Source organism: Emydura macquarii, unplaced genomic scaffold (assembly GCF_026122565.2).
Source record: "Emydura macquarii macquarii isolate MOO-44397 ecotype Brisbane River unplaced genomic scaffold, CSIRO-AGI_Emac_v2 contig_2897, whole genome shotgun sequence".
In the NCBI taxonomy this organism is placed as follows: Eukaryota; Metazoa; Chordata; order Testudines; family Chelidae; genus Emydura; species Emydura macquarii.
The window spans coordinates 48264993-48291184 of record NW_027133034.1 but is presented as its reverse complement, the minus strand read 5'-3'; the positions used below and the strand labels follow the sequence as shown (position 1 = coordinate 48291184).

Here is a 26192-nt window from a genome sequence, read left to right as displayed (position 1 = left end):
GACATTAAAAGTCCCAAGAGAGTTGAATCCTGAGCAACTGAAAAGGGAAGGTATTTTTAATTAAATTAAAGCGCCGATTTTGTTAATGTCATTTAGCTCAAATGCTTAATAAATAGTTATGATAAAACATTCTTCATTCACATCCCTATCCATTCTACTGAAGGTTAAGAAAGATTTTGCTCCACTTTACTGGTCTTCCAAGGAGTCATCCAGCAAAAACTGAGAATAAAACATTTAATATTCCTGATAATCCTAAATGAAAAACAACAGAAAACCAACCAAACAAATCAAAAGCAAACAAAAACTGCTATCAGGTTTTCCTTATGCTACATGAGAAGCAAAAATATAGCTTCAGTCATTTTTCCCCTGCTCACCCATTTAAAAATTTAAACCCACAAAAGTCAGGATGTTCAAATGTTAAGGTACGATGTAGTTGCCTACTGCACACACAACATATGGAGTATTTCCAATATTTCATAATATGCTGTTAGATGTGTACTTTACTTATAAGCATCACTAGCAGTATCACCTCTTAAGGTTGCACAACACTTCCTATTATAGGACCCTTTTTTCAGTTGCTTATAACTTTGCAAAACTATAGGCATTTGGGTTTAAATTTTCCATGCTGGGTATCTACTTCAGGCTGAACTTTTTGGAAAGTTCTAGCCTAAACTGTTCAGCCATTTCCAAGAACGAGGCTAGGGAAAAATACATTGTTTTGCCATTAAAAAAAGTGACAACTTTTTCTTTGAAAAGTGTTAGTACTCCTTGTTCTGGAGTAGAGACTTGAAATTTGGCAAGGGTTGCCTTAGGTTTTCCTTTTTCTGTTCCTATGAAAATCCGCCTATTAGAAGCCTTTGAAAAAATTGAGTTTGCACATGCTCAGACTTCTTAAACGTTTTAGTAGCTAAAATCTCTGGTGATTCCATTCTTACTGAGTGGCACAGAAGCTAGCAAACAGAGCTGAAAACAGGGGCATTTGAGTGGGCCTTCGGGGTAGTGGATGAGTTTTGTGGAGTTGTGTGTGCTTGTTTTTGTTTTGTTTTGTTTTTTTCCCCTTCAGTTTGCAGGAGCTGGTACTGAGTGGTGTACTGAGATCATCTGACTCTAATTAGGGGACAGGGCTTCCCTAATTAGGGGCTCTATAAAGGCAGCCACTCAATCAGATAGCGGTACAGGAGCCAGAGCCAGGCAACAGAGCTGAAAATAGGGGAGTTTGCAAGGGGAATTTTTTTGGGGGGTATGTGGTGGTCTGGTATTGTTGGGGTGCTCATTGGGGGTTGTTTTGGTGAGGTTTTTGTTTTTGTGTCTCTCACTGACAGGAACTGGGGGGAAAGGCTATGACAGATACAGAGGCGGTAATGGTAGTCACTCAAGCAGTGGAAGAGACAAAGAAGATGACTGGATGTGGAAGCTGCGGGATGTACATGATCCTGGAGGGAGTACCTCAAAAGAGCTTCGTTTGTATGAAGTGCCACCTCATAGAGCTGATGGAAGAGCAGATTCGAGGGTTGGATATGCAGGTTGAAACTCTGGTTGAGTTTAAAGAAGGGGGTTTGAGCAGATGATGGAGCAAAGGAATGAGGAGGCTGAAGGGAAAAACCAAGACCTGCAGATGGAAGCAGGACCAACATACTCTAAGGGGAGAATGTTGGGTGAGGATAGTGGCCAGAGGAAGCATGTGACTGAGAGAACCCGGCAGAGGAAAAGACAAGCTAGTGAAGGAGAAATAGAGCTCAGAAACAGGTTTGTGGAGTTGGAAAATGAGGAAGAGGCACAGCAGGTGGTTGCTGAAGGTGGGAGGGCAAGGAAGAAGAGAAGAGCAGCAAGTCCTATACAAAGAGTGGATGAGCCAATGGAGATACCACCAAATAAGAGCCCCAGGAGGACACAGGAACGGTTGCAGAGGATTGCAAAGGAGAATAGTAGACGAGATGACTTGCAGCCAGAAAGAACAGGGGATAGGCCATTACCAGGAAAAGGCAGGTCTATGTGATTGGGGACTCCCTGCTGAGAAGAACAGACAGGCCTGTAACCAGAGCTTATCCAGGGAACAGAAGGGTGTGCTGTCTGTCGGGTGCTAAGATACAGGATGTGGTCCTGAGGCCGAAGAGGATCCTAACGGGAGCGGGAAAGAATCCACTAATTGTCCTTCATGTGGGTACAAATGATATAGCTAGATTCTCGCTGGAACATATCAGAGGAGACTATGCCAGGCTGGGGAAGATTCTTAAGGAAATCAAGGCTCAGGTGATCTTCAGTGGGATTCTGCTTGTCCCTAGAGGAGGACAACAGTCATGACAAGATTCTGATGATCAACAGATGGCTCAGGCAGTGGTGCTATAAGGAGGGCTTTGGGATGTATGGTCATTGGGAGATATTCATGGACAGAGGACTGTTCTCTTGGGATGGACTTCACCTGAGTAGGCAGGGAAATGCACTTCTAGGATGGAGGCTGGCACAACTGATTAAGAGAGCTTTAAACTAGGGAGCTGGGGGGAGATGGTTGGGAGATGCCCAGGTAATCTCCATGCCTGATTTTAGCATTGAGAGGGAGAAAAATGAAGTAAGAAAGAACACAGACGTGAGGAGCAGAATGAACATTAAGAGGAAGGACAGTGTAGATACCAGTCTAATAGGCAATACTGGCAGTAGAATGACTGGGCCAAATCAGGTAAGGAACGTGAGTGAAACCAAACAGCAAAAATTAAGATGTTTGTATACCAATGCGAGGAGCCTGAGTAACAAAATGGAGGAACTAGCGCTACTGGTACAGGAAGTGAAACCAGATATTATAGGTATAACAGAAACATGGTGGAATAGTAGTCATGATTGTTGTACAGGTATTGAAAGGTATATGCTGTTTAGGAAAGACAGATATAAAGGCAAAGGTAGTGGAGTAGCATTGAATATCAATGATGAGGTAGACTGTAAAGAAATTAGAAGTGATGGAATTGATAAGACATGTCTGGGTGAAAATCACATTGGGGAAGAAAGCTACTAGAGCTTCCCCTGGGATAATGCTTGCAGTGTGCTACAGGCCACCAGGATCTTATCTGGACATGGATAGAGACCTCTTTAAGGCTTTTAATAAGGTAAATACTAGTGGAAACTGTGTGATTATGGGAGACTTTAACTTCCAAGATATAGACTGGAAGACAAGTACTAGTAGTAATAATAAGGCCCAGATTTTCCTGGATATGATAGCTGACAGATTCCTTCACCAGGTAGTTACCAACAAGAGGGGATGCCATTTTAGATTTGGTATTGGTGAGTAGTGAGGACCTCATAGAAGAACTGGTTGTAGGGGACAACATTGGTTCGCGCGACCATGAGCTAATTCAGTTCAAACTAAATGGAAGGATAAACAAAAATATTTCTGTGACTCAGGTCTTTGACTTCAAAAGGGCTAACTTAAAAAAATTAAGGGAATTAGTTGGGGAAGTGGACTGGACTGAAGAACTCATGGATCCAAAGGTGGAGGAGGCTTGGAATTACTTCAAATCAAAGTTGCAGGAACTATCTGAAGCATGCATCCCAAGGAAGGGGAAAAAATTCATAGGCAAGAGTTGTAGACCAAGCTGGATGAGTAAGCATCTCAGACAGGTGATTAAGAGAAAGCAGAAAGCCTACAAGGAGTGGAAGATGGGGGGAAGGGGATCAGCAAGAAAAGTTACCTCCTGGAGGTCAGATTATGTAGAGATAAAGTGAGAAAGGCCAAAGGTCAAGTAGAGCTGGACCTTGCAAAGGGAATTAAAACCGATAGTAAAAGGTTCTATAGCCATGTAAATAGGAAGAAAACAAAGAAAGAAGAAGTGGAACCGTTAAGCACTGAGGATGGGGTGGAGGTTAAGGATAATCTAGGCATGGCTGAATATCTAAACAAATACTTTGCCTCTGTTTTTAATGAGGCTAATGATGAACTTGCGGATAGTGGTAGGATGGCTAATGGGAATGAGGATATGGAGGTAGAGATTAACACATCCGAGGTAGAAGCCAAACTCGAACAGCTTAATAGGACTAAATGGAGGGGGCCAGGTAATCTCCATCCAAGAATATTAATGGAACTAGTACGTGAAATTGCAAGTCCATTAGCAAGGATTTTTAATGAATTTGTAAACTCAGGGATGGTACTGTATGACTGGAGAATTGCTAACATAGTTTCTATTTTAAAGAAAGGGGGGGAAAAAAGTGATCCAGGTAACTACAGGCCTGTTAGTTTGACCTCAGTAGTGTGCAAGGTCTTGGAAAAAATTTTGAAAGAGAAAGTAGTTAAGGACATCAAGGTTATCGGTAATTGGGATAAAATACAATATGACTTTACAAAAGATAGATCATACCAGACCAACTTGATCTCCTTTTTTGAGAAGATAACAGACTTTTTAGACAAAGAGAATGCAGTGGATCTAATTTACCTAGATTTCACTAAGGCATCTGATACGGTTCCACATGGGGAATTATTAATTAAATTGGAAAAGATGGGGATTAATATGAAAACTGAAAGGTGGATAAGGAACTGGTTAAAGGGAAGACTACAATGGGTCATACTGAAAGGTGAACTGTCAGGCTGGAGGGAGGTTACTAGTGGAGTTTCTTAGAGATTGGTCTTGGGACTGATCTTATTTAACCTTTTTATTACTGATCTTGGCACAAAAAGTGGGAGTGTACTAATAAAATTTGCAGATGACACAAAGTTGGGAGGTATTGCCAATACAGAGAAGGATCGGGATATCATACAGGAAGATCTGGATGACCTTGTAAACTGGAGTAATAGAAATAGGATGAAATTTAATAGTGGAAAGTGCAAGGTCATACATTTAGGGATTAATAACAAGAATTTCTGCTATGAGCTGGGGATGCATCAGTTGGAAGTGACAGAAGAGGAGAAGGACCTGGACATATTTTGATCAAAGGATGACTATGAGCCGCCAATGTGATGTGGCCGTGAAAAAAGCTAATGCGGTCCTTGGGTGCATCAGATGAGGTATTTCCAGTAGAAATAGGGAGGTGTTAGTATTGCTATACAAGGCACTTGTGAGACCTCATCTGGAATACTGTGTGCCGTTCTGATCCCCCATGTTTAAGAAAGATGAACTCAAACTGAAACAGGTGCAGAGAAGGGCTACTAGGATGATCTGTGGAATGGAAAACCTGCCTTATGAAATGAGACTCAAAGAGCTTAGCTTGTTTTGCCTAACCAAAAGAAGTTTGAGGGGAGATATGATTGCTCTCAGTAAATATATCAGAGGGATAAATACCAGGGAGAGAGAGGAATTATTTAAGTTCAGTGCCAATGTGGACACACAAACTAATGGATATAAACTGGCCATTAGGAAGTTTAGACTTGAAGTTAGATGCAGGTTTCTAACCATCAGAGGAGTGAAGTTCTGGAATAGCCTTCCAAGGGCATTAGTGGGGGCAAAAAAACCTATCTGGCTTCACAACTGAGCTTGATAAATTTATGAAGGGGATGGTATGATGGGACAGCTTAATTTGACAATTGACTGATCTTTGACTACTGGTGATAGATATGCCAGTGGCCTGTGATGGGATGTTTGATGGGGTGGGTTCTGAGTTATTACAGAGAATTCTTTCTTGGGTGTCTGGCTGGTGAGTCTTGCCCACATGCTCAGGGTTTAACTGATTGCCATATTTGGGGTCAGGAAGGAATTTCCTGCCTCCCCCCCCCTTCCCACGGGCAGATTGGCAAAAGCTCTGGAGGGTTTTGCCTTCCTCTGTAGCATGGGGCACGGCTCACTTGCTGGTGGACTCTCTGTACCTTAAAGTATTTAAACCATGATTTGAGGACTTTAATAACTCAGTCATAGGTTGGGGGTCTATTACAGGAGTGGATGTGTGAGGTTCTGCGGCCTGCGTTGTGCAGGAGGTCAGACTAGATGATCATATTGGTCCCTTCTGACCTTAGAGTCTATGAGTCTGAGTATGCTCAGCCACCCACAAGCTCTCAGTGCTGACCAGGTTGCATGTGTACCATGCCTACAGTGACCACGCAGGGAGTTGTGGGGCTGAGGCTGGGACTAGTTGGGCAAGGAGCTGGGAGCTGGGAAGAGGAACTGTAGGCTGGGACTGAGACTGGGATGGGGAAACAGTCGGGGAGGGGAAACTGGAAGTCAGTGGTGAGGGTTGAGGGACGCTGAAGTTGGATGAGGAACTTGGAAGAAACTGGGACTGGGAAGAAGTCGGAGGCAGGAGATAGATCTGACAAGGAGCTGTGGTATTGGGGGGGTATTGCTGTCAGTTATTCAAATAGCAGAGGTCTCTGTGTAGTGGCTCTAAAGGGTGCAACCTGGCTGATGAATCATGTAATTGTCAATATGATGCCACCGATAGAATTTGTTTTTTCAGTTTGCTTTTTATAAAATGTAGGGAATTGCATACAAGCTATGTTAAATTACTTTGCAACCTTAATAAAGTTAAGTAATCAAAAGTTAGGTCCCCTTGTATGTATGCATTATGATGCATTATTTAATCACATACTGTTTTTTTCCCATCAGACACTGCACAGGAGGGATGATACTCATTCACTGAGCAGCTATTTAAGATTTTGTTTTATCCTCATTGTTCACTGTTTACACACTTTTCAAACCCTGCTCTGAACACAGAATTGTTAACTTTCTCTTGGGATTTTCTGCAGTGCTCATAGTATCTGAGTGCTTCACGGACATTAATTTGTTATGCTGGGGACTGGGCAATCACACCACCTACTTGAAGCTGTTGGGCATGATAGCTGCCTTCCATTAGGGCTAAATGAGAAAACAATAAAATTACCCTTTATTTAATGATAGCTGAAACAATGGAAAACCACTGCATAAGGACTAGACCACATGCAAGCCTGGACAGTGATAGGATGGACCGTGCAATCCAAGGTGTTTCCTTGGAGTATGATAAATACAAGGGTGGGGGATTAATTTGATTGTATGTGTAAGAGAGAAGGAGCAGAAACACTAGCAAAGTCAACAAGGAACCCTGGGACATACCCAGAGAAGGACTTGTATTGTGACCTTGTGAAAAAGCTAAGACGTGGAGCTTTTGGGCAGACTGCTAGCTGGAAAGAAGCTTGAAACTGTGAGCAGAGAAACAGTCTACTGTTGTTTGATTCTTACTGCGTTCAGGGACACAGGACTTTATTCTTTGTAAATAAATAGGATTGCAGCAAAGAAATGCTAGACTCTATCATCAATTTCTTCTCCTAATGGAAGCAACCCACAAGACCACAAATCTTGGCTAACTGCTCTGGTCAAAAGGGGAAACATATCAACACCTCCGTGAGGTGACATATAATCTCTTTTTACAGACGAGGAGCTGATGCACAAAGAGATTCAGATAAATTTTTTTTTTACTAGTTTTGGGTGCCCAATTTGAGATGCCTAGGACATGATTTGGTTCAGAGTTCTTAACATTATATAGCACTTTATATATTCAAAGCCACCTCCCTCTGGCCTATTTGCAGCTGCGAGTGCTCAGCAGTCCTCCAAATCAATCTCATATTGGACACCCAGAAAACGAGGAATACACGATTAGAGACCACCTCTGAAAAGTTTGGTTTAAGCGACTTGCCTAGCATTATACAGGAACTCTGTGCCGGAGTCAGGGATAGAATCCAGTTCTCTAGGGCATCATTCACAATGAAACTGTATTTTCTCTTCTTGTAGGTCCCTGCCTCATTCATGACATACCTTCCAACTTGTGCAACAAATGAGGCAGCGATTTTACAGATAACAGCTTCCTTTGCTGCATAAACCTGGTTCATCACCACAGCAGATTGATCCTGTGCACTGAATCTGGCAGGATCTTGTGGGAAAAATAGTATGTGATCATGGAATTAAAGATTAAATCATAATGCATACACACAAGGGGATCAATTTAAGGTTGCATAGGCAATCTTAATTCTGGCATTTTGAGTGCTTGACTCGGTAACCCGACTGTTCTTTTAAATGATTCTTGTGCTTAATATATGCATATTGTGCATACATATCATTATGCACATATCTGTACAATGTAGCTGAGTTAACATTTATGTGAGAACATTAACTTTTGAATTTCCTTACTTGTGGATGTAAATCCACATTTCTTAATATCACATTAATTTACCTTGTTTGTATTGTTATATAAAGCAGCATGTTTTCCAATGTTTTGTAGCTCTATGTTACTTTTTGTTGTTATAGTTGTTGCAAAAAGCAGCAATACAGGAGTCACAAACATCAGCAAGACTCAGGGATAAAAAGACTCAGTAAAGATATTAATGTAAGTCTTGATCCTGCAAGCAGAGCTGTGGGGGTTGATCTTGGAATCCACAAGGAGCCCCATTGGAGCCAAATGGTTTCTGGCGGGGTTCAAGGGTCTAACCCATTTGAATCTACTTACAGGATCAAAAGGCCACAATCTGTAGACCCTGGATACAAGTAGCTCTTTGTTTAAGACTGTCCCTATAATTTTTTAAAGGAGAAATTTTCCATTCTGCCTCTCAGAAACCCTCTTGTAATCTGATAGATTTCAGTAGTGTTACAGCACTTTGGAAATATAACTGCTATAAAATGAGAATATAATTAATGTGGATGTCCCTGTTATTGTACTAACATGCATCTTTTTAAAACACCATTGCATTCAGCAGTCAGAGGGGTAACCACCAGCTCCTTATCTTAAGGGATGGCCCCACTTTGGTGTCTACCATCCCCCCCTTCTCATCTCACTCAATTTAGAATGCAGCTTTTCCTGTACTTCTGCAATAGCTATGCAAAGGCTTGCGCCCTGATACAAATGTCTCGTTTTGTACCATCAATCAAGCATGCCGTGCTGTCCCTCACAATCAGCTTTGTCCTGCTTTTCTCTGTGGTTGCTCTTTATTTCCCTGAACGGCAGGCGATCACACCACATCACAAGTAGTGTACTCGGTATTTGCATTCATTAGTGCAGGATCGTGCCGTGTCTTTTGAAAATAGGGAAAAGTCTGTTGCTGACCCGTGTTGTCATGCCCCAGACCTGCTCAGCGAACAAGCCCCGGCTCCTGGGTTTTGTGCCCGCTTTGGCAGGCTGCGAGAGAGCGCGGAGGCTGGGCTGGGCAGTACGGTGGGTACCACAGGCTCCGGGGAGCCAGCCGAGGCGTTGCGGAATGACTGCGTCAGAGGAGGGGGGGGGAGGGAGGCAGGGATGATCTCAGGGGCCGGGCAGCGGCGGCTTTGAGCCAGGGTGGGAAGAAGCAGAAGGTGAGACAGGGCCACGCTGCTAGGCGAGCCCGGCGGTGCAGCCTCCATTCAGCCACACGCGCGCGCACACTCAGCGCTGCTGCTCCTCTCCCCTACCCAGCGGCGAGGCGAAGGCGAAGGCGTCGGGCCGGCCGAGGTGAGGGGGCGCTGGGGCGCTGGCGCGCGGCTTTTGCCTGCTGCTAACCTGCCGCTGCTGTTGCCTGGTCTGCCAGCCGCCTCCTTAATGAGCCGGGCCTGGCGGGCGCCCGGCCTCCTCCGCGGCCGGGAATGAGGGTGCCGCTGGTCCGGGGGTGGCGTGTAGCGGTGGCGGCGGCGGGGCAGGTGGGCGGAAAGGCCTGGTCGGCGTGGGGGGGGAGATGCTCCTGCGCTGCGCTGCCGGTATCTCTCCCCCCCACCGTAGGCCATTGCACCACCAGGTGTGTGCTGGGCCGGCCTCTCTCCGTCTCCCCCGCTCGTGCCGCCAAGGGCTGGTCTCGGCCCCGCGCTTTGGCCTGTTCCTCCTCGGTCTTGGCCGCCCCCCATCCCGGGCTGCAGCATCCGCAGGGGTGGAGCTCGGTGGGAGGCTGGGGTGGAGCAAGGAGCGCTGGGCTGCCTGGATCCCGCTTCTGGCCCCCGCTGTGGCACGAGCTAGAGGCCGCCCGGGTTAGGCAAAGGCGGCACTTTGAAGAGGCAGTGGCAAAAATCAGTGGAGATAATGTTTTGGAGAGGTGGGAATAAAAGGGGGGCTGTAAGGAGGCCATACACACACCCTTTCGATTCATAGGACTTGGGTCCACCCTAATGTATAGGGACTGGATGTTGCATAATACTAAAGTTTTATGTAAGTTTATCTTTGTTCCAAGGAAATGGTCCCCCTCTCTGGCCCCACCTAACCTATATTTGATGCAGCCAGGTGTTTTTTGCAAAAGGCGGGCATTGTACAGTGGACCTTTGCCAGCTGTGGGTTTCGTTTGCCCTGCAGGGAAGCGTTTTACTTTGGGCTGAGCAGTCATTGATAAAGCAAAAAGAGGCTGTGACTTTAACTTCTGCTGGCCAGGCCTTATTGTCTGCTTGTAGGGGGCCAAATCAGCTCTGGGAAAAGTGGGGATGACCCCATGGAAGCCTGATTTAGAGCAATGGCTTTTACCAACCTTAAAAGAGATCTCGGGTGTAATATACATTATACTTATTTTTAATCACTATATCTGAAGAGTAAACTGTTCAATCAAATCAGTCTTTAACAATAACACCAAATAGGAAATGGCCATTTTTGGCAGTCTTATGAGTTTTGATTCCTTTCCCTCTGCCCCCCTTAATCATGTGTACCCTGACGAAAATTAATCAAGTGTGCGCAGTAGTATTGTCCAGCGGATACTGCTTGTTCTTTTTTGTGTCCAGACTTTTTTCCTTCTCTTATGTATTGGCTATCTGTTCCGTAAACACAGGTATTCACTTTGGTATATTGCGCAGCACTATTGACTCAAGTGTGGTATCTCTGTTCCACTTTTTAAGAGGTGTATTTGTCATGGCAGGATGATCAACAGAATACAATCGGTGCTGCTCCATTGAATGATTGGTAAAAGGTTACTGGAGATCATTGTAGTCTGTGTCTTCCCCCTCCCTCAACTTTTTCATACAGAAACTGAGTGCATTGTCAGTTTATCATTGCAAGCCTTGGCTGTACCAACGCTTTTTCTGTTTGCTTCATCAGCATCTGTAGAATTTAAACGTTCAGTTAAAATAATTTCTGGTTTATTAATTTAATGGTTACAAAAAACTTCATGAATGTGAATTTATCCATTATCTTACTAAATATGTAAATTAATTGGGAACAATAGGTCTGAAAGAGGTATGAACTCTTCAGTTAATATCTAATGATGTTAACTCTGAAACTTAATGAGAGTGATTTGTTTCAACAATAATGATTTTATTGCTGGTCATTTCTGTAGAAACCGCCTGATAGTCTGGGACTGAGGGCATTGCTTGTGTTTAATAATAAAATTTTCCTCCAATGTGACCCTGACTAGCCTCCATTCTTTAGGGAAACCAAAGTCACTCTGTTACACAGGGACCCCATATGTATTTGATAGAATAGTGAGCAGTTTTTAAAATGTACCTTCTCCACTTAATCCTCTTAATCTCTCCAACAATAGTTGGATGTGGTTCAAAGGTTGCCTTTAGAACACTTGATAACATGACTCCACAGAGAAGTTTTACTTTGAAAAGTGAATATGTAAAATGGGAATTTACCTATTAATCGGATTCAAGTGTGTATTGAGTCACATTTAATTATTAAAATAGAGGGGTTTTTTAACCACTTTTTACTCCCATTAGAACTGTAAAGATTGTACAACTCAGAAAGAGTAAGCTTGAGTCTCTTCTTGCTTGTCTGTCTTCATCTTAGTAATCAATTCTGTTGACAGTCTTATTTGCACAAGCCAATGTAAGGTAACTGGGGGTGGCACGGGTGTTTCTGAGGGCAAAATTTGGTCTGCAGAATATTTATTACTAGTGAGATGCAAATTGGAAAGAACCTGCTTGAGTGTGCAGGGCTGGTACTTAAAAAAATCTGCTTTTTATATATATAGAAAGAGAGTATAATTGATCTGGAATCATTGAGAGACAAGTATGGAGTCTCATGGTATCACTTTTACAGAGTAATTTTTCAGAGTACAACCACGCTTTATTTGCATCACTTCTTAAATGCAGTAGGGTTTGGTGTGTTAGGAGTACGTCTCCTTTATACAAAGCCGTGGTGATCGCTCACAGGTATTATTCACTATAGTGACAGGTATTTAAAAATATTAATAGTTTAAGATCTAAAATGAAATGAACTTACACTTCATTGTATTTTGAGCTCCTTTGAGAATAAATTGCACACAAAAATATTTTGAGAAGCTTGGTAATTTGACTGTGTGTGCGCTTTGTTCCTTCACCCCGGCATAGAGATGTGCTTTCCTCCTCCCCCAAAGTTGTAACCCAGACATCAAATCTTATCAGTCAGTACATTCCCAAAAGTATTAGTCATCCTCTATTGTGGTCTGTGAAATGTAAAATTTGGGGCAGATAATAGCTTGCATACTTTTAATAATGGTGAGGTTCATGCTCACTCTGGCACTTTTTATTATCCATGCATGGCCTTTAGTGTGTTCACACTGTAACATTAAGCTGGTAATAAAGTTGTTTGCAAATTAAGAAAATAAAACCCAAACTCTTGCTTGTAGGAATGTCACTATAGGTATAAGCCACTCTCAGTGCAAAGGGACTGGATAACTTGTTCTTTCCCCTTGCACTCTTTTAAAAATTACTGAAGTGGAAGGCACAAAAGGGTAGTTATGCCTCCATAACTATTGTCTGGCATCTCTGCAGTTTTCTTTGTGCTTATTGACTTTTTTTTTAAATGACAGAATACACCCAACACTCACTTAATGACTATGAATAATAAAGCTAACATTTTGTTGTAATTGGAACTCTCAAATTGTGAGTCTAAAAGTCTGCGGTTTCCGCAAGAGAGGTTTTAAATATCTCCCTCGAATGTATCCCCCCAGTCTTCTCAAAAGTTGGAGATTTCAAAGCTGCCTTAAAATTATTCCAAAATTAGCAAGAACAGACAAAACTAACTTTTTGAGGAGGCGGGGGGGTGGATTTTGAAAATAACTGGGAATTTTATTTTTTAAATAAAAATCGAATCCTTGAGATGAGTCTAGTGAGTGGACTTTATAGTGAACTGTCATTTAGTATTCTATGTCTGCTCATACCATCAAATATTATAGTTCTATGTGTGTCTTTTATGACTGCTATGTATTTTTGAATAGTAAAATGAGACTTTAATAAGAGGTTCACATTGTAGTAACATGGGACCAGGTCCTATAATTACATCCATGTGGGCAAGCCCTTCTGTTTGCATGGCTGCAATTGCCAGCTCCAGGTCAGGATGAACAGAACTTGATGCTGCTGTTGATATTTGCTAGCTTTCATGAAATCAAATAAAATAAAGATGATTGATATGCTTCATTAACACATTTTAACACGTTTCTTTAATTCTGTGCAATCATTGGGAAAAAAAATTACACAACCAGTAAGGGTGGAGCCTTCATTAAATCAGTAGACCCTGGAGCAATGCAAGAAGATTTGAAAACTAACATAGAGATGATTACTTACACTTGTGAGAGCAGTGGCCGTTTCTAGGCATGGAATATACTTTTCAATGAACTTCAACTGGTACAGAATGCTGTGCTAACCATAGTTAGTTTATACTTTTGTACACAGGCTGTCAGATATAACAGTTGTTAGATTAGTAGAGTCACTATGTTGTTAGAAGACAAATGATTTGTCTGGCTCTTTGTAATTCTACATATACTCAGCAAGGGAGTTTAGAGAATAAATACTTGCTAGTGTGAATGGCCGTTCTTAGAGCTTTGGTGGAAATTAACCAGTACATTTACTCTTCTGTTGGGACTTGGGTGATTTTTAAATTGATAAAAAACTTCAGAGATCCTCAAGTGCCTATTAGTTGTGCATCACAGCAGCAGCATAACCACTGCCATATTGCAGTATTGCTAGCCCAAAGAAGGGCTCAAAAATCCTGAGATTGGTTTAGAAATCATGACATTTGAAAAATAGTAAACATTTTTTCTTTGGCCTTATGGTTTTGGCATTTTAGGGTTCATGATGTCAGGCTTCTCTCTGAAGGCCTAAAGGCTAGAAACTTTTAACTTTTTTAATGGAAAAGCTTCTTTGGTTTAAAAACCTGATTCCAGAATATGGGGCTTTAACAAAGACACCAAAAATCACAAGACTTGAGGTAAAATCATGATAATTGACAATGCTGATTACTGGCACAGACCAATAGTCTGTGTAGTACAGTATCTTATTTTGAGCAGTGGTTTGTTCAGCATACTTCGGAGGACATAAGGCTTGTTTAATTTGACTGTACGGCTGCTTAAAACCATCCCCAAAGTGCAAATGAGCAGCTGTAACTTTACAGGGAAGGGGTCTCAGCTCTTCTCTAACTTAAACCCTTCAGTCCATTTTGAATGTCTGAGGATACTTTGTAGCTTGAGAGCCCATCTTCAGCCTGGAGTGGGACCAGGAGAGGTTGAACAATTAGGGAGATATATGGGGTAGCTTAAAGCAGTGGTGCAAGACACAGGCTTAGAAGAGGGAACATAGGACACACCCACAAAGGAATGTGGGATTCTAGGAGAGTTCCAGGATGAATAGAGAGTTAGGATATAGTAGGGAGAGGATTGTATATGAATTTCTTTCACCTGCCAATCACACAAATTATCACCAGTCTTGTCCAGAGTTTTTGTTGTAACATGTTACTTGATTGCCAGTTAATACGTGCTAACTAACATTTTTGTGAACACTAGTGTAGACACTTCATGAGTGTTTGTTCCAGGAAACAGTTTGTTCCTACCCATGTTTCACCTCTACCTTTGTTACATTATGTCGTTCTTGAAATGAAAGGACAACAACAGAATACAGCATTAAAGGTGTGAATGTATCATTGGTATTCAGTAGGGCCATTATAAATTCTTCTGTAGTATTCTATATCCTCTGCCTAACATCTTATTAGCTTCTAGTCTATTGCTATAAAATATGTCTTTTTGCTGATCCCAGTCATACTGTGACGTGAAACTACTCCTGTCAGAATGGTCTGGGAGCACCTCTGCTCTTCTGGCAATGCTTTCCTCATCATGTTTATCCTCTTTGCCTAAGTGCAATATGTTTCATGCCACTGATCATGCAGTCCTCTTTGAGCACTATGGGTGGCGTCTCTGGCTTCCTTCTTATATGTATTTCCTTTTATCTTTTAAGTTACTTTCTCTTTCTTTGCTGCTCAGTTACCAAGGCTTGTTTAAATTCTTCTGGAGTTCCCTGATCCTTCCTAGTTTTGATTAACCTAAATAATTGTGTTGCTAGCAAATTCTGTCATCTTGTTTTAAATGGTTCTCTTCATCATGATATCTGAGTATCATGCAATTCACCCTGCTTTTTTTATTTCAAATGGTGATTTGAACACCATTACTCCTGGTCCCTGGGGCACACCAATATTACATTTTTAATGTATACAAATGATAACTTTCTTTATTAGCGAATTCTCACTATAGATAACAGAATCAGATAACATTCAGATTCAGTTGTCTCTTTAACACAATATTTTACCTACCAGTCAACCTATAGGAATGACTGTAATAATAATATCACAAGTATTTGTCTAGTACTGTTCTGAAGAGTGCTGTATTTCAGCTACAGTATGTCTTTCAATTTCTTAATATGTGGTACTTGTAGGATGAGTATTAAACTAGAGTTTTAGGAGTGCTAGCTCAATTGAATTTTGTTCTTAAAATAAAATATATGCATTCAAGCTCTAGAGCCACATTTTTATCTTTATTAATCAGAATATAAATTATTGACACCATATACAAATAATCCATTGAAGCCAATGGCTAGTAGTAGTAATGATTCGTAAGTCAATATTCGTTAACATAAAACATTAACCTTATGTGAATCTTATTTTGTTAAGGTGTTTTAATTTATATGCTTGAATATTTTTAGATTGAAGACTGTGCATAAGTGCAGTATTCCAGTATTAACTGAGGCACATTTTAGGATGACTTAGTTAACTAACCATAACTAATAGCATATACAGCAAAGATGTACTGATGCTGCTGCAGTCTGGATTGGCTGTATTCTCTGTCTCAGCCTCCACAGCTGGTTCTTGCTTCAGGGGGCACTGTGGGTTAACATGATGTGTGGCAACCCCCTGCTGAAGCGTGGCCCTTTATAGTACATATGAAAATGAAGCTGTCAGCTGTTTTGCGGTGATTACCTTTCCCTCAATTACTCTGCTTGATTACAAACCTACCACAAATGTAAACTGCAAATTCTTTTTTTTTGTTTTTTTTGTTAAAGCCCAACTTTTAAAAACAGCAGTTTCCAAACGGGTATGTGGTGCTACTTTGCTATTTTTGTCACAATAGTGAAACATGTGCAAGTGATGATGGTTGCCTACTTTCCTTGTAGGCTTTCCTTGTTGTTTATTTTTTGTATTATGGAGCTCTAGTCATGGACTAGGACTCCATTGTATGAGGTGCTATACTGTCACAGACCAAAAAGAAGTTCCTGCCCCAAGGCGCTTACAGTATGACAAGATAACATATGATTACAGACCAGTGGGGGAGTACAAGGAAACAATGGGCATGTCTACTCAGCTGACTTGTGCTTGCAGTGCTTTGAGGCCCTGTGGTGGAGGATGGTCCCTGAGCCCGGGCTCCAGCATGAGAGCGAAAGTCTACACCACAATTAAATAGCCCCACAGCCCTCCCCTGGAAAGCTCAAGTCAGCTGATGCAGGCCAGTTGTGGGTGTTTAATTGCTTAGACATACCCAAAGAGAGAACATGATAGACAGTGGTCTCAGCAAACCAGCAGCCTAACTCTTGTCAAGTTTTTTCAAGACATCACAGCAAAGGAAAGTTTTGAGAAAGGATTTGAAGATGGATAATGAGCTAGTTTTGTGGATATTTAGGGGACACTAGTATCAAACATGAAGAGCACCCTGGGAAGAAAGCATGAAGGTGTTTGACTGAAAATTTAACAAGTGGGTTGTGGAGGCCAGCATCATGAGCCATTTTGGGGTGGGAATCAGTATTTTGGTAGCAAATGGGAGATGGTAGGTGGAATGGGGATGAGTTGTGAAGGGTCTTGAAAGTGAAGAGCAGCAGATTGTTTGTGATAGAGAAGGGGAAGCTGGCACAGGGACCCAGAGGGAGGCTAAGTGGTGATATGGCTAAGTGACAGGCTAGGAAAATGATCTTTGCAGCAGCATTTTGATTGAGCATGAGTGGGATAAGACTTCCTTTGTCAAGGCGAGAGAAAAAGATGTGTGGTAATCAAGATGATTACCTGGACAAAAGGTTTTTTGAGTGGATGGATAAGAGAGGTTGTATTTTACAGGTGTTGTACAGAAAGAATCTGCAAGATTTAGACATAGCCTTGATGTGAGGCCCTAGAGAGAGGTCTGAGTTGAAGATGATTTACAGGTTATGGGCCTGTGTGACAGAAAGGATGGTAACGTTGTCCACAGTGATATAGAAAGAAGCTAACGCAGAGGGCTTGCAGGATGGGGATTAAGAGTTCTGTTTTAGCCCATGTTGAGTTTGAGCTGTTGGCTAGAATCCATGAAGAGATGGCTGAGAAACCAGCCAAAATTTTAGTTTGTAAGAAGGAGATGGGTCTGGAGTCAAGTGGTAGATCTGTGAGTTGTCAGCTTAGAGAGTTAAGTTTATGTTTGTGGATGAGAAAAGAGGACCAAGGGCAAAGCCTGTGAAACCCCAGAAAGTTGGAGGAGAGATGGGGTGGATCCTCCAAAGTACATGCTGAAGAAGCAGTTAGGTAGAAGAGAATGGAGTTACATAAGCCAAGGAAGGTGAAGATTTCAAGAAGAGGAGCATGGTCACTACTGCCAGGCAGCTGACAGGTCAAGAAAGACAAAGAGGGAGTACTGCTTCTGAGTTTTGACTAAAAAGAGGTCATTATAGACTTTGGTGAGAGTGGTTTCGGTGCAGGGCAAAGGGTAGAAGCTGGATTGGAGAGGGTCTAGGATGGGAATTGGAAGGGGGGAGGGAGTCCGGACAGCTATTGTGGACCTGCATTTGGTGAGTTTAGAGATGAAAGGGAGAAGGGGAGGTAGTTGGACAGGCAAGTGGGGGTGAAGTGTGGTTTTTTTAAAGAAAGGAGAAACTGAAGAATGCTTGAATTGTGAAGGGAAAGAGCCAGAAGAGAGAGCAGTTAAGAAGAAGAATAAGGGTAGGAATGAGTGGATGCAAGGCAGATCAGGAGAACATTACAGCAAGAATATAGATTATGAAGTAAAATCCCTTTTGCGGCAGTTAGTTATAGCGGTCTGCATTTAGATGTAAAATATTAGCAAAGACATACCAAATGTTAGATTGTTTTTGTGAAATAGTGCATTAACTTGTAGCTTGAGTGACAGAGATGGAAGATGGCTGAAATAATTTTAAGATGGATGAACTCTTCATTCAGATTTAATTATTAACTTTTGCTTATTCAAAGGCTGTCAAACACAATTAATTTAGAAGACTTCTGGCCCATTCTCATTATAGGAAGGTGCCCTGGATGTTAATTGGCAGAAATCTTATAGGGTGGAGATTACTGTTTAAGGAACCTGGTGATTTTCTCATTACAATGAGAATACATGGAGCAGAACATGTAAATTCAAGCCAGCACATAAATATTGTCTACCTGAATCATCAATGAGGAAATTTAGCCTCTGATTCAGCAAGATAATGATGTGCCTAACTTTAATCACTTAAATAACTTTAGTGGGATTACATATGTGTTTAAAATTTGGCACATGACTAAATACTTTGTTTAATAAGGGCAGCAGTTCCCAAACATTTTCCCTGCATGACCCCATTTTCAGATGTGATGTTTCCCACTATCCCAGACAGCATGGAAGTTGCATTTTAAAAATGGTGTCCTCCCTGCAGTGTGACCTCACACACGTTGTACATGCAAGGTCATGCTGCAAGGAAGATGCCATTTTAAATGACATCCTCTGGACTGCATAATCTCACACACATACGGTGTGTGCGAGGTCATGCTGCATGGAGGGCACCGTTTTGTAGAGCAAAATAGCATCCTCCGTGCGACATGACCTCATGCATTTAGTGTGTGTGAGATCACGCTGTGTGGAGGAGGCCGTTTTGTAAAATGGTGTCCTGCATGCTCGGGATTGCCATCACCCCATCTGCTGATGAAGTGACCCCACTTGGAGTCACGACCCACAGTTTGGGAACTGCTGAATTAAGTCCTTGAAGTTCAGTTACAGACAGGATGGATTGAGTTAAATCACCAAGAGAAAATCATTGATTTAAATCAAGTTTCCCACTGATACTTCTGCACATATTTCTTAAACAATGGTGCAAATCTGATTACTAAAACGTTAATTTACAACTCAATGCAGCATTTTACAACATTTAGGAGAGTATACTTTGTGTCCTTTTTAGATAACTTGATTTTTATTAATTTAGGAAATAGTACATAATACTCATTACCTGTGTCAAGCTGCAAATGCAGCAGCAGTACATTAGGAATGGTAAGAACTAAATCACAAACACAATAGCATTTATGTTTTATTAAACTAAAACTTATATGTTACATAAATGTTTCACATTTGCAATTGCAGTAGTCTCCTGAGTTGCTGGCTTACGATTGTCCTTAAACTTTTTTTTAATTTTCAGATTTAATTTAATTTTTTATTTTTTATTAACGAACAGACAAGTCATCACAGCACTAAACATATGCTTTCCTTAAAACTTCTACAACTAGCTCTCATCTTTCTCACTCCCACTGTCATTTTTATTCATAGACTGAAACAGAAATATGAATTTTCCTGCTTTTTCAACTCGATTTCTTAGCTTTGAGTGAATAATACCAAATGATGAAAATATTCTCTCTGTGCCTACAGAGGAAGCTACTGCTGTGAAACGTTGGCTTAGCAACTGAAGGAACTCTGTTTCAAGGTGCCTGTCTAATGATTTCCACCAATTCAGGGGAGTGACTTTGTTCAAAACATCATCAGTAAACATGTACTGTTAAATGGTTCTGCTCCAGCCCTGAAATTTATTATGACTGGCATAACTGAGGAGTGATTTTGAGATGCCCATGCCATGGCAGCAGCATCTTCTTCAGAAGTTAGGCATCTACCTTTATATCTGGGGTCGAGTATGTTCGCGAGAAAATGAGGTGGAGTTAGTGCTTGATCCATTCGCTTCTTTATTGCCTGCAGTTTAACTTTCTGGTGAGATATTCTTTTCTTCAATGTCTCTTAAAGTGCCTTCCAAATTTCAACAGCATCAGCAATGCATCAACAATTTCTCTGATGTTTAAGGCTGTGGATATAGGCTTCAGTATATTGAACATATCCTCTACATTCCTCTTTAATCCAATGTTAGATACTTTGGATGAGATACTTCCATCTATTTTATCACGGTTTTCTTCACAAAGTTTTATGAGAATAGGCCAGTTCTTAATAAATTGTTCAAAACAATCAACCACAGAATTCCATCAAACATCTTGAGAGAGAATTAGTTTGGATCCTCCTGCTTTCTTCAGTGAAGTTGAAGCAAAATGGTTATTATGGAAGTATTTTGGGACTTCAACAACATTTTCTTTTATTCCTGGAGAAGACATACTTAAGTCTTTAGCTAAAAGATGCAGTAAATGGGCACTGCAACCATATGTTATTAAGGAGCATCCTTCTGTTTCTTCTTCTAAGTATCTTCTCATCTTTGCCACGTTTGCAGCATTGTCTGTGACAAAACTGCACACGTGACAATTGAATATTTGTTCACAGTTTATTACAGCTTTCACTGCCACTTCTTTTAAATATTCTGTTATGTGGGCATTTACGATGTATCTATTGTTTCTGAAAGATATGCAAGCCCATCTTCTGTTGTCTCACAGGCACATATTCCTGGATCATTGTGTACATTGCTCCACCCATCAAGGCTTAAACTGGCAAATTTCTCTTCAGTATTTCTTGCATACTGCTCAAGTTCCTTCTAATACGCTGTATCTAGCAACCTTCCACCAATGTGTGCTCTGCCAGGAGGAGTATAGCCTGGTCATAAAGACTCAACCATGTCAATGAAGTGTTTATTGTAACAATGCGAAAAGGAGAATTTGTGGCATAAATTAACTGAGCAATCTTTCATCTATGGTGTCTTGTTGGTATTTGCTGATCCTTACTACAAAACCATCCATGGTGGTGGTTTTACTGGATGATTGAAATCTTTTGCTTGCTACTGATATTTTGTTGTCTGAAATACATTTAGTTGCAGCACTGCTGCTAAAAGTACCAACGGATGACTCTGAAGTTGTTGCAGATAGACAGTCACAGTCAAAGTCTCTTATGCTTAAGTGGGATCCTGAAACAAAATTAAAAAATGATTTTAATAGTCATTCTTCTCAGTTCTTCTCACTCTGTTATCCAGTTAATCATTTACATTTTTTTCAGCAAGGATGCAGATCCGATTCCAAATTACCAAAAAAGCAAAGACTGACTGCACTTAGAGTGCACTTAATTTTGGAGTAAGCCCCATAGAACTCATTGGCACTTCTGTTTTTTGAGAAAACAAGTATAGGATGGGGTTCCCTTGGAAAAGCAGAGTTATGCTGAAGTAAAATAGGGAATAAACTTATGGCATCACCATTATGGTCTGTGGCCATGATGTTCCAGAATAAGAGGCATGTATTATGTAATATAAAATAAGAAAATGACACCCAGTGGTAACTGGCAATACTAGATTTCTACCATGTACTTGGGTGATAGATTCTAAACCTAGTTAACTAATTACATAAGCCATAAGGATTAGCTAAGCTAAACTTTTTTTTCTAGCAACATCCAACATAGCAAACAGCTTGGGAATTTACTTGTTAAATCACACTTATACTTAAAGGCATAGAGAGAGTCTTGAAGAATTATGCGTTGCAAAGTGAATTTTTTAAGTTATTAACCAGTTGATCCACATTGTTCTTCAGATCTATCCACATCTTCATCCATATCATTTTCTCCCAATAAGCAGTTTTTATTATGATGTTTCATTCTTGCAACTGGGCCCTGCATCACCTTCTTGAACTGCTTGCACTTGACATATTTTCCTTTTTAGCCAGGGAAGAAATTTCTTCAAAATATTCCCAGATAGGATCTCTCTTACACCCAGAAGCCATGACAGTTTTTTCTGTGGCAAAAGTGTGGGGGAATATAGGAAGCTGTGTGCGTACTGAATAATGTCTTCCCTTTTTCTTTCCAGTCCACTCCACTGTTCCTTTCTACTCTGCCTCCCTCCTTTGTCTCTCTGTCTTTAAGAGAGTGTCTTAACTAACTCCTCGGTGTTGTTTGGCTCAGCTCCACCACCACATAAGCACAGAACAACAATCCTATCCAGCCTGTGTTCTCCTTTGCACATGTGACTTTAATCTGCTGAGAAACAAACAAACTGGGAGCCCAGAACTTTCCAAGAAACTAGAGCTGATAGTTAGGCTGGACAGACTAGAGCCGTTAATTCAGAAACTGAAAGCCCAGAACTTTCAAGAAGCATGAGCTGGTAGTTAGGCTGGGCAGACTAGAGCCATTAATTTATTTTTATGAGACTATGTAGGTTTAGCATGTTTGTGATGAGATTTAATTGTTACTGTTATTTTTTAAATGAGAGAGAAATTTAGTATTTTATTTATTTTTAAAAAAATCCGTTTTTTTATTTTAAAAAAAAATCATTGATTTTTATCCACCCTGGTTACAGAACATGCTTCTTTTAACTGTACTCTGCCATATCTGTGTTTATAACAATTAATTGTGGTCCCAATTCTGCTCCCATTGAGGTCATTGATTTTTGCCATAGACTTTAATGAGTGCAATATTTTACTCTAATCGATTACTGAGTGTTGAAAAAGCACTTGAAGATGTAAAGAGCTGTATAAGTGGTGTTCTTATATATTAAATAATGTATTTGTCTTCAGGGTTTGTGTTTTTCTCAGGCTGTGAATCTAGGGTAGAAGAAATTCCTAATTATGTTAATAGAAAAAGTAATATATAAATTGTTATACTGACAACATGAAGGTGTTTTTAACATCCAGTTAAAAAATATTTGGCAGTAGTGGCTGTATGTCATTTAGTAATACTCACATGGTAAAGGTGGCCTTGGGTATTAAATGGTGATGATCTTCCATTTTAAGAATAAGAAATTAACCTTTTAATCACTTCTCAGAGACCACTTCTGCATAAGAACAATGTAGTTTAATGTAGATATTCATATTTCTGTTGGGATTTAGAATGAAAACAGTTTGTGATGTAGTATTTTACATGCTGATGACATTCTCTTGCAGAATCCAATGTTTAGATTCAGACTTAAAAAAAAATAAACCACCCCACACTTTGAGCCCAGTCCTGTAGGCCATGCACAGAAAAGTCTCTCAGATCTCCACTGAAGTTCTGCTTATTCAAGGATTAATCATTGTCAAATTAGTGTAGAGCTGGCAGGGGGGACACACACCCACCCCTACCACCCCCCCCAAAGTGTCCATTGACTTCTGTTTTTCAAATCAGCATCTCAGATTTGTCTGTGGTACTAACCCAGAACAGTGTAAGCAGCTTCAAACAGATTACAAAATGTCATTGGTGTATTAATCTGAAGCACTTGGATGTTGACAATGTTTTCTAGACAAGAGATTTTATTCTCTGTCATCAGTATAATACAGGATGTATTAAGATCCAGAGAAGTTACTTGTCTTCATGTGGAATCTTTTATCTTAAAGAGCGTGAGGTACAGGTCTCAATTAATTTCCACAATGTCATCATGAAGGGATTTTGAAGCAAATTCCATAATCAAGGTAAGTTTATGCATTTTTTTAAAATAGGAATATAAATATATTTCAATAATATAATGAAACTTGTCTCAAAGAACCATTACATTTCAGCTCACTAAGAGACATGGCCTTTTAGCTATACTAATGATGAACAAAAGCTCTGGGATACTTTTGGGGAACTTCTTGTTCAATGAAGACATGAGGGGATCCTTGATGGAGGTTTCACTCCATATATTCTTGTTGGGTTTGATATGCTGCTCTAAGGTTTTTTCTCTTTTAGTTTTTAAATCTCCAAATCCAGGTTTATGTAGCTTCTGTGGTCCCATTGTTTGTAGTCTTTTAGCAGTTGTATGTGAGAAAAGCCCCGCTAACATGGTATGGATAATGTGTAAGACAAGTAGTCAGGAACCTAGTTGTATTTTGGGCTTTGCCACAGATCCCCTTTGCAGTCTTGGGCAAGTCACTGGGTCATGGGGATATTGAGGCTAAATTCACTAATATCAGGCTATGTCTTCACTGATGGTGGCAAATTTGCCGCCGTCAGATCGATTTCTCTGGATTGACTAAGCGGTCAGTGAAGACCCGCTCAGTCAATCCAGAAATCGACGTATTAAGACTACCTTCTCAAGTGGCGTAGTGCTGCGTCAACGGGAACGCGGTTCCCATTGGCGCAGTGCAGTGAAGACGGCATGCAGAACAGAAGCAGAGAAGTCGATGGGAGTTAGGCAAATTTTTTGCGTAGCTTGCTTAACTCCGGTCGACTGCTGCCAAATCTCAGAGGTAAGTGTAGACAAGCCCTTAGAAAAGTGCTTTGAGATCCTCTGATAGAAGGCATCATAGAAATTAAAAGTGGTATTCATTTATCAGTTCCTTTTGAAGCCATTGTTGTTTTCATTTTGTTCAAATGTTTGATTATCCTTTTCACAGCTTTGTTGTTTCTGTTTGTCTGGGGCCTCTTAAAAATGCTTTGTAATGCAAGCTTGCAGTTCTCTTTCTGCTTTGTTACACAGGAATGGATGATACAATTTTAATATTGAAAGGAATTAATGATAAACAAGGATTAAATCATTCAAAATCTAAAAAATATTTAACTGGATGTTGCATATTTATAAACAAAGCCTTTCTCTGTTTTATAAATTATGATGCTTTGCTTGTCTGTCTAATTTTTGGCAGCTTTTGCTTGGATTTTTATACAGTATATTTCAAAATCAATTTTATGGGTTTTTGTTCTTTTAAGTTTGTGTAGCATACTGAGATATTTGTCAGGGAAGTGCTAATGCTAAATATGGTAGTGAAAATTGTCTGCTAAAAAGTGTTGCATGTGTGCGCTGTAGGTTTTTTGTGTTTAGACAATTCAGAATAGAAACTCATCTGAATTGGTTAGGAGACCTACAGCCATTCTGCAATGTTGATATTGTGTAAAAATGAATAAACTCCATTATTATCTGAAGTGTGGAATTTTTGCTCACTTTAGTGTTTTGATGTGGTTCATAATCATTTGGAAGATGCAAGGCGAGCATTTTTGTATGAATTCTTTAAAACCAACTATTTAGTTCTTAAAACTTTGGGATTTTCCAGCCTTATATTATTTTCATTTATTAAGCCCCTGCAATTATCAAGAAATCCAAATATATACTCTAGTCTAGGCGGTAGAAAGAGCTGTGTGTGGTTGGTTTTGGAGGGGAGTGAGAGGGAAGGGGTTAAAAGACTCTCTGGTGCCTTGATGTGCAGCCTCACTGGCTGCCCACATGACACACATTTTGACCTTACAGTGATAACTGTACCAGTTATTTTTTTACTGTAATAAAGGTTCTTGGTAGGTTGGTTTTTTTTAATATTACAAGCTAGTGTTATATTTAAATACTTAAGGACTTATATGGCCTCATTAACATAGTCTCACAATCTATTGAATTTATCCTGACAACAAGTTTGTAAGATAGGGTTTGTCCACATTTTTATAGAGAGGGAATTGAGGCACAGAGAAAGTAAGTAACTTGCCCAGGGTCACTCAGGAAATCTGTGGTGGAGCAGGGAACTGAACTTGGGTCTCTTAAGTCCCATGCTAGCGCCCTGACCACTAGATTACCCTTCGCCTCATATTCCCAACAAGGAGCAAAAAAAATATTTTTAAGCACTGTAAATCTGTGACACACAACCCCTTAGAGTAGTGTTTCTCAGATAGTGTTCCGCGGAACCCTGGGGTTCTGCGGGATGAGTTGAAGGGTTCCGTGAAAAAGTGGAACTGCGCCGCCGAAATTAACTCAAATAGTGTGCTGCGGAACAGCTGGCAGCACGCCGCCAAACCGACGTGAGCGCGCCGCCGAACAGGGGAAGATTTCCTGGCCTTGTCGGCAGAGGGTATCGCATGGCCGCTCAAGGGTGCCACAGCGAAATATAATTGAGAAACATTGCCTTAGAGTATGTAACAGTATAACTTTTTTAGTTTTAGATTAATTGTCCTTCATTTTTCGTGCAGGGCACTCTGTATTCTAAGGTCTACACTGCACCTGAATGAAAGCTGAATTTGCTGAGTGCATGTTAAGCATCAGAATTTGAGGGATTTTGTTTTTTTAAATCAGCATAGGTTGGTG

The 26192-nt window shown here is 40.7% G+C and overlaps 1 protein-coding gene across 1 annotated transcript in view; it reads left to right on the top strand.

The window, feature by feature from the left end:
- Positions 1 to 9247: 9247 nt before the first annotated feature.
- FAM169A (family with sequence similarity 169 member A) overlaps positions 9248 to 26192 on the top strand; it is a 73882-nt gene continuing 56937 nt past the window's right edge. The window contains exon 1 of the mRNA XM_067568891.1: positions 9248 to 9360. The gene's annotated coding sequence lies outside the window, so the exon portion shown is untranslated. The remainder of the gene's footprint in view (positions 9361 to 26192) is intronic.